Source organism: Equus asinus, chromosome 7 (assembly GCF_041296235.1).
Source record: "Equus asinus isolate D_3611 breed Donkey chromosome 7, EquAss-T2T_v2, whole genome shotgun sequence".
In the NCBI taxonomy this organism is placed as follows: Eukaryota; Metazoa; Chordata; class Mammalia; order Perissodactyla; family Equidae; genus Equus; species Equus asinus.
The window spans coordinates 57,353,520-57,365,941 of NC_091796.1; the positions used below are offsets into that span (position 1 = coordinate 57,353,520).

At 39.6% G+C, this 12,422-nt stretch overlaps 1 protein-coding gene across 42 annotated transcripts in view; it reads left to right on the forward strand.

Annotated features, from left to right (window-relative positions):
• LDLRAD4 (low density lipoprotein receptor class A domain containing 4) overlaps positions 1 to 12,422 on the forward strand; it is a 428,527-nt gene that overhangs the window by 366,436 nt on the left and 49,669 nt on the right. For 4 of the 42 annotated variants that reach the window (XM_070513537.1, XM_070513525.1, XM_070513528.1 and 1 more), the window contains one exon: positions 3,594 to 3,668. The exons of the other annotated variants lie outside the window; for them this stretch is intronic. The gene's annotated coding sequence lies outside the window, so the exon portion shown is untranslated. The remainder of the gene's footprint in view (positions 1 to 3,593; positions 3,669 to 12,422) is intronic. 42 annotated transcript variants of the gene reach the window in all.

A 12,422-nucleotide genomic window follows, 5' to 3' on the forward strand; every position in this document is an offset into this window, starting at 1 on the left:
AGGGAAGAAAAACAAAAGAATGTAAAGTGGTTAGCACAGTCTGTGGCACAGAAGCACTCAGCAACTGTCAGTTCGCTTAACCTTCGAGTTGCCTAAAGGGCAAGAGGCTGTTGGAGAGAGAAGGAGAAGTAATGAATATGTGTCCCTATCAGTTCTGTGCTGGGCCCCATGCTGAGCCCTGAGTGGGCGTTCTGTCCAGCCTGAGCCCGTGTCTTCACCATGCTTGCTGCTGGGCTCTGCCCTTGGATGGCCCACCCCCCACATAGCCTCACTTCATCTCAACACTCATCTAAATCAGACCTTGCTACATATTCCTGGGCAAAAGCTCGCTTATTCATATTGTTCTTTTAGATTACTTTACCTAAACTATAAGACTGTGAGTTAAAGCTCTTATTTTAAGGTTTATTCACTAACCAGAGTAGATCAGTTGCTATTCACAAACTAGTTGCTTTTGTAATATTATCATTAAATCATATAAATATATATAATTTAAGGTTTCAAAGTGTTACTTTTGTACTATCTTATTTTTTTCTAAAACAGCTTTATGAAATAGGTAGAGGAAATATTTGCCTACGTTTGCAGATGACAGCGTGAGGTGCAGAAAGTATGGCCAACTGACTTAAAGATACCTGCCCAGCTCCTAAGGGCAGAGCTGGAACTGGTCTCCTGATCTTCATGTGTTTGGTGAATGCCTTTTGTTGCTGAGCCTTCTGGGAAGGATGTGGCCCAGGCACCACCTTTCAGATGCTTAGAATCTAGTTAGTAGTTCTAGAAAACATAGGATTGGGAACCTAAAGAAGTTGCAAAAATAGTAAATTTTATTAGAGTTCCCAAAAGAAAGACAGTAGTTTGGCCCTTAAGATATTTAGGGGGACATTTTTATAACTACTTTCAACTGAGAAACTAGATTTTAAGAGACATTATTATTTTCCCCAAGATACACAGAGTAAGAGGCCAGATGGCTTGAACATTGGTGTGATTTTCATTTATTTATTCACTTAATAAATAGTTTTGGAGTGTGCACCATGTGCCAAGGACTGCTTGAGTCGTTGTTGTGGGTACTATCTCTGCTGTCACAGAAGTCCTCGAACAGATCACACCCTGAGGCAGGGTACTGCTACCTCGTAGCCTTGCTGGCATAGTTTTGTCATTGTTTTCTGACTTTGCCTTTGGCTTTCTTTGGGGACTCCTCTGAGTTCCACAATTCCGGTGTGTTATTTGCCTCAATAAATGTTACGCTCAGAGTGAAGAGAATTGAACTTGTAGCCACTTTATGCCATTCTTTGACAACTGGGAGTCCTTTTTGACACTTGCTTCTTCCTTTCCCCCTGAGTCCTATCATTGTTCTTCCTGTGTATTTCCATGACCTGCTACTCTACCTGCTGTGCCCATGGCTCACGGCTTCATCGCCTCCTCCCTTGAAGAGGTTGTTAACCTATCTCCCTGTCCTCCTCTGATCCATTTCCCAAAGAGCCCATTTTCCACAGAGCTCGGTTGATATTGAATCATATAACCCCACACTCTTCAGTAGCTCCCCCTATCCCCAGGATCTGGAATCTGTATCCACCTCCTTTACCTTCTTTGTCATAATGCTCTGGCCACATCACATTGCTTAGGGTTGCCCCAGACACACCATGCTCTTTGTCGTCTCTAAGCCTTTGTTTCATGGTAGTCTCTCTCCTTTGGAATCCTGTCTCCTTCCCCCCTCCCTCTTTCATCTAGCTAATTGTTACTTATCCTTTAACCTCCACCAGGAAGCCTTCTCCCAGCTCTCTCTTCCTCCCACTGGCTAGGTACTTCATATCCTTTTCTGTTGTGGGTTGTAATATCTGTGTTACAGTCCTTGCCAACTGGTTTGTAACTATCAGTTTATTCCCTCCCCCACCCCCAGCAAGTCCAGGCTTCTCTGAGAACAGGAACTTATCCATTTTGTTCTCATCAGTGACTAGCACTGTGCCTGGTACTCATGAAGCTTTAATAAATGGATGGATCATTGGGTAGCTAGGTGGAGGAATGGCTGCAGAAGTGATCTCTCCTCATACCCATTCTTCAATAACACTAGACCAATGGTTGCATATCTCCACTTCTTTTAATTCTGTTTAATTTATATTAAATTTAAGTTAAGAGTATGTAGTGGGGAAGAAAATAAAGAACATGTCTGAGGATAATACTGCAGTAAATGCCTTAGCATCTGTCTCCTGATTCATTATATAACCAGGATAAATCATAATTGTTTGTTGAAATCCCTCAGAGCTTTCCTTTGAAATGAAGTGATTAACTTCTGCTGTAGACTTCCTCTTGTCCAGGCTTCAGGCTTTGTGCTGGGCCTGACGGCACTCAAGCTTTCCTGCCCACATGGGCACTTAGGTTGTCCTTATCCTTTGGTTTTACTGCCTGGTGAAATATTAGATAATGAGGACAGAGCCTATCTTAACATGTCTGAGCTGACAAATATGGCAGCCTTTCAGTGAAAAGGCCAATGCAAACAAGGGCCCTTTCCTGGCTGGAATAAGAATGAGCCTCATGCTTGTCTGGCCCCATTGCTGATGGTCAAATGCTCTCGACGTGATTTCCATAGCACCCAGACAGCCTGAGTACCTAATATCTACCTGTCTAGTCAATACATCAGCTTCACTGGAGAGAGAACAGGAGTTTGTCACGCGGGCTCATTTCTAATGCATCAGGAACAAATCTGTTACCAGCTCTCTTTATTTTGGCATAAATGCTGTAAGCTGCATTAATTTATTATCTTTGGTGGTAAATAACAGTGCCTTCTGGGTGTTGTTTTTAAAAAGGGTCTTTTCTAAGCCTTTAATGTCGAGGTAAAGAAAGGAGAAAAGAAACAGATTATGCCTGACTATGGGGATTAGCAGCTTGCTCCAGGTGAAGGGTATCCACACTTAGTAATGCACTAATGAGCACAAAGGGTCATTTTGATGATTAGTAATTTTGGCAACATAACTTCTGCCCCAGATTTGATTAAGTCTGTATACAGACTTCCTCTTCCAGGCGATTATCTTTCAAAAGCACATTTGATTTCCCTCCTCCTTTGAAGCCTATTAGGAAAATTAAAACATTTAATTTTAGTGATGAATTTTACTGATGCAGACAACTGCTCTCCCACACTCTCTCCAAATGCAAGCACAATTGCTACATCAACCAAAATATCTGTTACTTAACATAGACTGGTGTTAAGTTATATGGAGATTGCAGATTCCCGGTAATAATAATAAGCCCTATGTTGGAAGAAAAATATCTCAAATTTATACCAAGTCAGGGGGACAAATCAAATGGGGAACTGTAAATTAACTAATACCTACAAATTTACTTCCTCCTAAATGAATTTGTCCACCAAACCCTCAGATTTCCCCTGCTTCTTCCCTTAAAGAAGCTGATCAAAAATATTTTGTAATGCACAAGCTAGCTAATACCTGAATAACTGATGAATTGAAGTGAATGAAAGTTGAAAGTGTGGTAAACTCCTTAAGGCAAAAATTACTGTAATCTGGGAGCTGAAAAAAGTACCTTGTAAAGAATAGAAACTGAGAAGGGCTCTGAGTCACAGGTAGCATTTTGTCTTTTTTCTCTTATAGGCCAAATGAAGTCAGATTTTATGATAGCGGTTGTCTCATTGTAGGGGAAGCCTCAGAGCCCTGAAATACACACCCGTACGTACAGTCTCTTCCCCTCCTCTCTCTCCGCTTCTCTCTCCTTCCCTACCTAGATATTAAGTAGTATCTCATTTCTTGTGGCTTTGACCGCTATTATTATTAAAAAAAAAGAAGATCACTTGAGCTCAGGTGAAACAGACAATGCAAAGTAAGGAGAGGAAGTAAGAACATCAGCTAAGGAGAATTATTTTCAAACCTAGAACATAGAGAAAATGCTTTTATGTTTCATTTCAGTGTTCTTAAAGCTATAGATTTCAACTAGGAAGTTTGCAGTATGACATCAGATAAGAAAAAGTTTACTTTCTCAAAAAGTTCTCAGTCGCACATTATCCATTTGTCTGCCTGACGTGGAAGCCAGGGCAGGGAGTTTGTCAGATTTACCTGCTAGGGCTTAAATAGGTGGTTGCTTTCTGTATCCTTCAGATATAACAGAATGAAAAACCGTGTAGGGGCTGGCCCGGTGGCGCAGCAGTTAAGTTTGCACGTTCCGCTTCTCGGAGGCCCGGGGTTTGCTAGTTCAGATCCCGGGTGCAGACATGGCACCGCTTGGCAAAAAGCCATGCTGTGGTAGGTGTCCTGCATATAAAGTGGAGGAAGATGGGCATGTATGTTAGCTCAGGGCCAGTCTTCCTCAGCAAAAAGAGGAGGATTGTCAGTAGTTAGCTCAGGGCTAATCTTCCTCAAAATAAAGAAAAAACTATGTAAAAGACACAGTTTCATGAAAACGTTATGAAATGTAGTAGAGTAACTACTAGAGATGAACTGGCCAGTTGCTTTATAAAATACAAGTAGGAGAATTAAAAGTAGAAAGCTACTTTTTTCTCCCCATGCATTATTTATCATTACCTCCTCTAGCATCTAAATGCCTTCCTAACCTTAGCTTTTCTGTGACATTCATGTTGGTTTTGAAATGATATCAAGAGGAACTTAATTCCCTCAGCCAAAGTAACATGCAGGGGAACAGTAGGGGGAGGGCACAATGTGATCAGAAGTAGGGTTTTCTTTTGATCATTAAGTTATTTTGACTCATATTCTTTTTTTTTAAATAATCATTTTAATTAATATGGCTAGAGGTTCTAGATTCTCCATTGCAGATGAAATTTAATGAGTCAAAATAGAAATTAAGGAGGAAATTCAAAATACAGAATGGTCTACATATTTATCATTGTCAGTGGAATTCTTGAAGAAATTAGACCTTCATGTGAAATGAGCAGAAATGAGAGATGTTAAAGAGAGAAGCAATTGATTCAGTCACAATATTAATTTAAAATAGTAGATTTCTAAAAACAAAATAGCTACAACTACTACATCAGAAAGAGACCCTAGTTGGCAAAATAGGGGAAGGCTGTCTTGTGTTAACAAAGGCTTCCCCAAGGCTCTGTTCTCAAACAGCGTTGGTTTCTTTTTGTTCTCATCAGAAATCAGAGCACTTGACAAGATTGTGATTTTACAAGGTCCCTTTCAGGAAATTGTTTCCTGTCATACAGTTTTTTCTGAATGGGTGAGTTGAAGATACTGTACACTTTCTGATTCTATATTAATTTACAATACACCTGCATACTCATACACACTTGTGTGCACTCACAAATGCACGCTGAAATCTTCAAGGATTTAACTTTCAGTAAGTCAATCTTGAAACAGTCTGGATGCCTAAAAATTTAGAGTGGACCTATTTGTGAATGTGTCCCTGTAACATTACACTACATCCACTCAAAAAGACAAAAGGGATTGCAAGTCCAGAGTCATGGGAATGAAAGATCTAGAGAATTCAGATTGCCCAGGAAGTTGAAAATATCAAAACATTATGTGTATATTCATTTTCTTCTTGGAGATTTTCACTCTTGAAATGCCACCACTTCCCAAGCCAGCAGTTCTCAAACTCTAGTGTGTGTTAGAATCTCCTGGAGGACTCCATGAAACACAGATTTTTGGCCCCAGACCCAGAGTTTCTGATTCAGTAGATATGAAATGGGCCTGAAAATGTGCATTTCTAACACATTCCCAGGTCATGCTAATGCTGCTGGTTGAGGAACCACATTTGAGAAACACTGCCCTAGGCATCACGCTTTAGAATTCTATCTGTGTTAGGTAGTCTCATGGTCATATATTTTGCAAATATTTATTGAATGCTTACCAGGTAGCAAGCACTGTGCTAGATGCAGGAAATATGAGAAACACACTGTCCTGGCCTTTATTGAGAACAGCCAACCATTCAGCATCCTTCATAGAAAACCCGTGTTCACCCTAAGCCCACTTTCAGGGATAAATTGAGGACCTGCTAATTCCTGGGTCCATGCTTAGTTTAATGGGATGACATTTCAAGACACAGAAGGGTAGACAATTCCAGTTACTTTTCCCTATACTTACAAGACCTCTTTCCCATCTCTAGTAGACCTGTGATAGTAGGTTTTGCAGAGTAACCTCTCTCTTGGATAGCTGGATCTTTGTACAGATTTGTAGGTTCTTGGATCCTTTCTAGGGCCAATGCCCTGGCCAGGTACAGAGTGGGATTATTTTTCTCCGGTATTTAAGAACTGTTGTTTACGATCAGGCCTTTACTCCTTCATGATCCTGTTTACTCATGTCGAATCCTTTGTCTATTTCTTTAGCTTTGCAGTGTTTACAAAAAACAGGATTATTTTCAACCTTAAAAATTTAATCCTGGGGGCTGGCCCCGTGGCCGAGTGGTTAAGTTTGCGCGCTCTGCTGCAGGCGGCCCAGTGTATCGTTGGTTCGAATCCTGGGCGCGGACATGGCACTGCTCATCAAACCACGCTGAGGCAGCGTCCCACATGCCACAACTAGAAGGACCCACAACGAAGAATATACAACTATGTACTGGGGGGCTTTGGGGAGAAAAAGGAAAAATAAAATCTTTAAAAAAAAAAAATTTAATCCTAAAGTAAGTGTAAATAATAATAGCTGATCTTGGATCTCTTTCATGTAAATTGGATGGCTGTCCTTTAAGTTACCAATAATTTCTTTGTTTTAGGCTCACGGAACACCTCACATATGGAATCCAGAAAGCTTTTTTATAAGGGTTGCATCATTTTCTAGGTTCCTGAGGAGAATATGGTCTGACATGATTTGTCTGTGAAATAATACTCTTATAAGAATAATTTCCTTTCCTTTCAGCCCAGTGAAATTTTGAGAAGCTTTTTGGAAATGCTGTGAAAAGATAGACTCAGTCTTGATTGACATTTACACTAGAGGTGGTGTCACTGTGTTTGGGGATGCACCTGTGCCTTCTCTTGCACCCCTGGCAGGTGCTTTCTTTTTCTTCCCCTTTTCAATATCATTTTGGGCTTCTCTACTCTGAATGAACCAGTTGGAGCTATACATTTTTACACAGGTATTTTATAGATAAAGTAATTTTTGGAGGCCTGAGAAACAAGTCTATATATTGATTTCTCCATTTCCTGAAAATGTTTGGATTATTATCTTTTATTTTTCAAGTAGAATATTAAAAATAGATTCACAAATAGGCCTCCAATAAGGAATATATTTTCAAATATATTGTCAAAATGATGCATTATTTTTAAGATTTAGGTTTCTTCCCTTTTCTTAGAATTTTTTAAGAAAAGTATAACATATCTGGTTGTTACCTCACCACATGAAGGAAAAAAAGGCACATATTTCTGCCCATGGTTTGGTTTGCAGCAGACTCACGTGGTATTTTCCATAAGCAGCTTCAATTTTGGAAAACATTTTTTAGACCTACTGCCTCTAGGACTGATTTGTTGTTGTGCTATCAGCACAATCTCTTCACCAAAAAAAATATATATGATCACCACTGGTTTCTTGGAACTATCTGGACCCTATTTTAGAAGTAATGCTTCCCTAATCCTAGAGTCCAGCAACATCGATTTTGTGGTTTATGGTGTCCTCGTTCAGCTGTTTGTGCACTCAGGAAGCTCAGCTAAATCATCACCTGTCATCTTTTTTCTTTTGTTTTTAGTTCCTGCCTCCAGAATCTTTTAATCTGTTTAAATAATCTGTGGTAGGAGAAAGGCAGTGAAACAACAGTTTGATGCCACTGCAGGCTGCCCTCCTCTGCTTGGATTTTTGTCCATGTGTGTGTGGTGGCTCCTGAGATGTAGAAAAGAACCACCCCCTGCCCCACCCCGCGACAGCTCAGCTTCATCCAACAAGACTTAAGGTGTTTGTTTTTGTTTGTAAATCCTTGGTGGAGACCGAGAGAGAGTTTGCATAAGCCATATTTCTTATCTTTTAATCAAAGTTTCTGGTGTTATTCTCATCGGCTTTTCTGACAGCCTAGCTTGCTTTGATGTTTTTCTTGGGGATGGACTGTGGCACTACAGCCGTGCCCTCTTGCACGTACTCCAGAGTCGAGAAAGAGTTGAGTCAAGGTAGCTGGCAGAGGGATGATGGTTGTCTCTGGCTCTGTCTCTAACAGAACCCATAGTTCTGTTACCCAGACTTTTGCAGCTGCTTCTAGCCTCACCTTGGTCTGTCTTTCCCCCCGGTAGTGTCATTACATCCAGGGTTGCCACAAACATAACTAGACTTAGATTGCAGAATTCACATAGTGAAGGTAGAAAGAAACAAAAAGTCAAAAGGGAGAGAAGAAACAGAGAAGGAAGAAGAGGGGTTTAGGAGAAAAGGGAAAGTGCCTTGAGAATTAAGGAAAGTCTGGGTGAAGTAAATGGGGTGAAGGTGTGGTGGAGGGGAGTAAATAAGCAAAAGGAGTGGAAGACAGAGGAGAAAATACCTAACTGCTTGAGGTGCTGGCCTTTCCTACAACAATAAAACATAAAGCAAATAGGGAAAGACACCAGGAAGGTACTGAGAAAGTGAGAGGGTGTGCGTGTGGTCGTGTGTTGAAAGCCCCTCCCGTGTAGCAGGAAATCAAAATGACCCGGAATCTGAAACATCGCATGTCTGGGGCATGCCACTTCTTGTATGTTCTGAGTTGCGTATTCAGAATTTACATGTCCCTGGAGCATCCATCCTTCCCAAAGGCCACCTCTGCCACAGTCCTCACTGATTTCTTTTCTTCTTAAAATCTACGACGTTTATGATCCCTACAAACAATTTAACCTGTCTTGGAGTTCTGGCCAACCAGGCCCTGTCTTGTTTGAGGTACACGATTAGCCTCTAGACCCAAAGAGATCCTACTTCGTGACTTGTCCTTCCTGTATCCACTAGACCAGCAAACACATTAAAAGCTCAGTGAGTACTTGCTGATCACTTGCACTGGAGATTGACTCTGACTTTGGGTTTTTTAATTTATAAAGCATCTTACATTTAAAATTAGTCTCAAAGACGAACTTATTATTTTTAATCCAGAGATCTCATTATAATCAAATGGAAAAGAAGCGGCAGAACAGAGTGAGTTAGTGGCCTTCAGGCTGGTACCTGTCTTCTGACTGGAATTCTTGGTGCTTTTGTTTTCAGATGTTTCTTACTGTCTTTAAGCAGTCAAAATATTCAGAAGAAGAAAAACAAAATTCAGATCTTGTGCTCTGTTTGGTCACTGTAGAATTCCACTTCTCTCTCTCAACAATTTTAAAATAATGCCATGTAAATAAAACCTCTTTGAGGATTTCCTAGAGAATATCCAAAGTAATAATTTGTCTAACTTAAAGACTTTTATTATACAATCTGTTTTGGTGTCAAAGATTTTGAGTTTCACATTTAATATCACAGGGTAATTAGAATAGGAAGGAAGAGGTTAAGTAAATCAGCCTTAGTTTTTTGTTTCTTCCTGAAGTCAGCCTCAATATGAAGGAATGTACTCCAAAAAGACATGTGTGTGTACACGCACCTGTCTGTCTATATATAGAGAGAGGAAGACAGCAGACAGAATTTAAAAATAAATTCTGTGCAGTGATCCAGTGTAGGACATTGATTTTTAACCCTGGCTACACACTAAACTCACCTGGGGAGCTTTAAGATGCCTAAGCCTACCTCTGAGACTCCTGATTTAGCCAGTCTGAGATGAGGCCTACGCATTGGTATTTGTAAAATATCCAGGTGATAAAATCTGCAGCCACTTGCAAACCGCTGCTCTAAAGAATATATGCAGAGTTGGATTCAAGGATTGTGAGCAATGGAGGCAATATAGAATTCAGCTGTTACTTGTAAATGTGGCCAATAATACATGCTTTTTAATTGTATGCCACTTACACACATATTGTTTCATTTTATCTTTATGATTAAATAGGGCATTTAGGGGTGATGAAGAAGAAACTGGGGCTAAGGAAGGTTATGTGACTAATCCAGAGTCATACAATTCACAGGTAGCGGATCGGGTTCCAGCCCGAGACCTCCAACTGGAAGGACACCACCCTGGTGTGCGTGTGTTAGTCTTCTGAATTGCAACCACAAACTTTAAAAGGACCTTCATTAGTCCTTCATTTTAGTGTATTGCTAGTATGTTCCCAATGAAGGATGGAGTTTTATGGAAGAAGATGATTTACCTTGTTAAATGGGGAAAAATGAAATATTTGAATAGTCAAGTACTTTTTCAACCAGTGCCTTTCAAACTTTTTTAAACCTGACCTACATTGAGAAATACATCTTATATCACAACCCAGTGCAAACACAGACACATACATGCAGAGCCCAAACAAACCTTCTCACAGTGCTTATCCTTACTATTTATACTCTGATATTTTCTGTTCTACTCTTTCTTCAAATGCTGGTTGCATTCTATTGCACTGACTGCCCTAATGGATTGTGACCCATGGCTTGAATAACAATGCACAGCATCTCTTCTCTCTGAAGGCCAAGAAAAGGGTAACATCATGATTAGGGAAATATAGACCTGTCTGTCTTACAGAGCCGTATGGAAAGATCTGCTGTAGGCCAAAGAATGAATATTATTTGGTGTAGAGAGTATAGGAAATATTATTATTTATAAACTTAGTAGGCTTGGCGCTTTGTTGTCAACCAGGATTTTAACTCTTTTAAGGAAATATCATGCACAAAGAATGTAGGTATGATTTTTTCCAAAGCAGCATAATGAATCTTGTAATTCATTTAGTTTTTAATGTTGCCTTTAACTCTTGGAAATCTGAGATGAGAAGCAGAGGCATGAAAAAATAAAATTTACAATCTGCAAATGTTTTAGAAGGAGTTTGTAGTTTCTTCTAGAAGTCCTGGTTCCCAGTTGGAGTGTGGAAGAAACCCAAAACATGGTGAAGCGATTCAGGTTCTAGTAATTTCTTATGAATTTATTATCTGACTCTCACATTTTAAAATTTGATTGCCTCTACCTGTAGAAGCATTTTTAAATTTATGAAGAGCATTTGCAAAATAATAATATTATTTAAAATTTTTCTAATTGCTTTTTTTTTTTTTTTGGCCCGGTCTTGTTTCCTCAGCAAAATTGTGAGGCTTTTATGAGCTGACCTCGGTGTGGATTTCTCTTCTTTTCTCAGAGTGCTTTGCACAGTGATGGTTACACAGGAGATGTTCTGTGATCATTTGTAGCAGGGAAGCCTAGCCTGCGCCTAGGTGTCTGACCTGTGGTTTAGGAATGGAGGAGGGAGTGCTGAGGAGTATGGGATTGAGAGCACTGGGCAGCCTTTTTAAATTTTTCTTTTCCTCTTGAACTTTCTTATATCCTGATTTTCCATTACCATCCTCATTTAGCAAGTGCGTACATTCATATGTGCACACCTGGAACTACAGCTTACATACAGCATGTGTCAGCATCCTGGAGAGAATCTGTGTCTCCGAAGCAGTGCTGTGAGGAACAGCACTGTGAGTGCAGCAGGAGTGTGTGCGCATGAGCTCGCCTGGTGGGAGCGGAGCTTAGAGGAGACGGCTCCTGGCTCAGGCCCTCTGTGGGTCTGCCACTCAGCTAACACTGCCACCCATCAACGTGATTCTGACCACTATAGGTTCAACTTGTCCTTATTCTAATTTATACGCATTATGGACCACTGGTTAACCAGGGAACTCTAATGTGGTAATACTAGTGGTGAGATTAAAAAGTTATAATCACTCTGCAAATTTATCTCAATGTAGTCTTGCCCAAGTCTCTATGTTTCATTATTCTGATAGATATTTCTGGCTTTTCAAAATTTAATGTTAAAGAGGAAAAATATATTGATAATTATATTCAGGCTAATTTTATATTTATTGAGAATAAAGATTATCCATACCTAGACGGGTGCTTACAAATGGTGGTACAAAACATAAATATTACGAAAAACAAATCCGTTGATTATTAAGGGTGGAAAGACAAAAATTATAAAGATCAGTAAAAGCAACTATTAATTATTAATATCATAAAACAATTTCATTTCATAGTTTTTTATTATACCAGCTTTATTGATATATAATTCACATGACATACAATTCCTCCCATTTAAAGTGTACAATTCAGTAGTTTTTAGTATATTCATAGTTGTGCAACCATCACCACAATCTAAATTTAGAACATTTTTGTCACTCCACAAAGAAACCTCATACCCATTAACAGTCATCCTCATTTTCTCCCACACTCCCAGCTCTAGACAAATACTAATCCACTTTTGTCTCTATAGATTTGCTTATTTTGGACGTTTCATATAAATGGAGTCATATAATATGTGTCTTTCATGACAGGCTTCTTTTACTTAGCATGATGTTTTCAAGGTTTATCCACGTGATAGCATGGATCAGTACTTCATTTCTTTTTATGACTTTTATCCATTCTGTGGATATGCCACATTTTGTTTATCCATTCACCTGTTGATGGACATTTGAATTGTTTCCACTTTTTGGCTATTATGAATA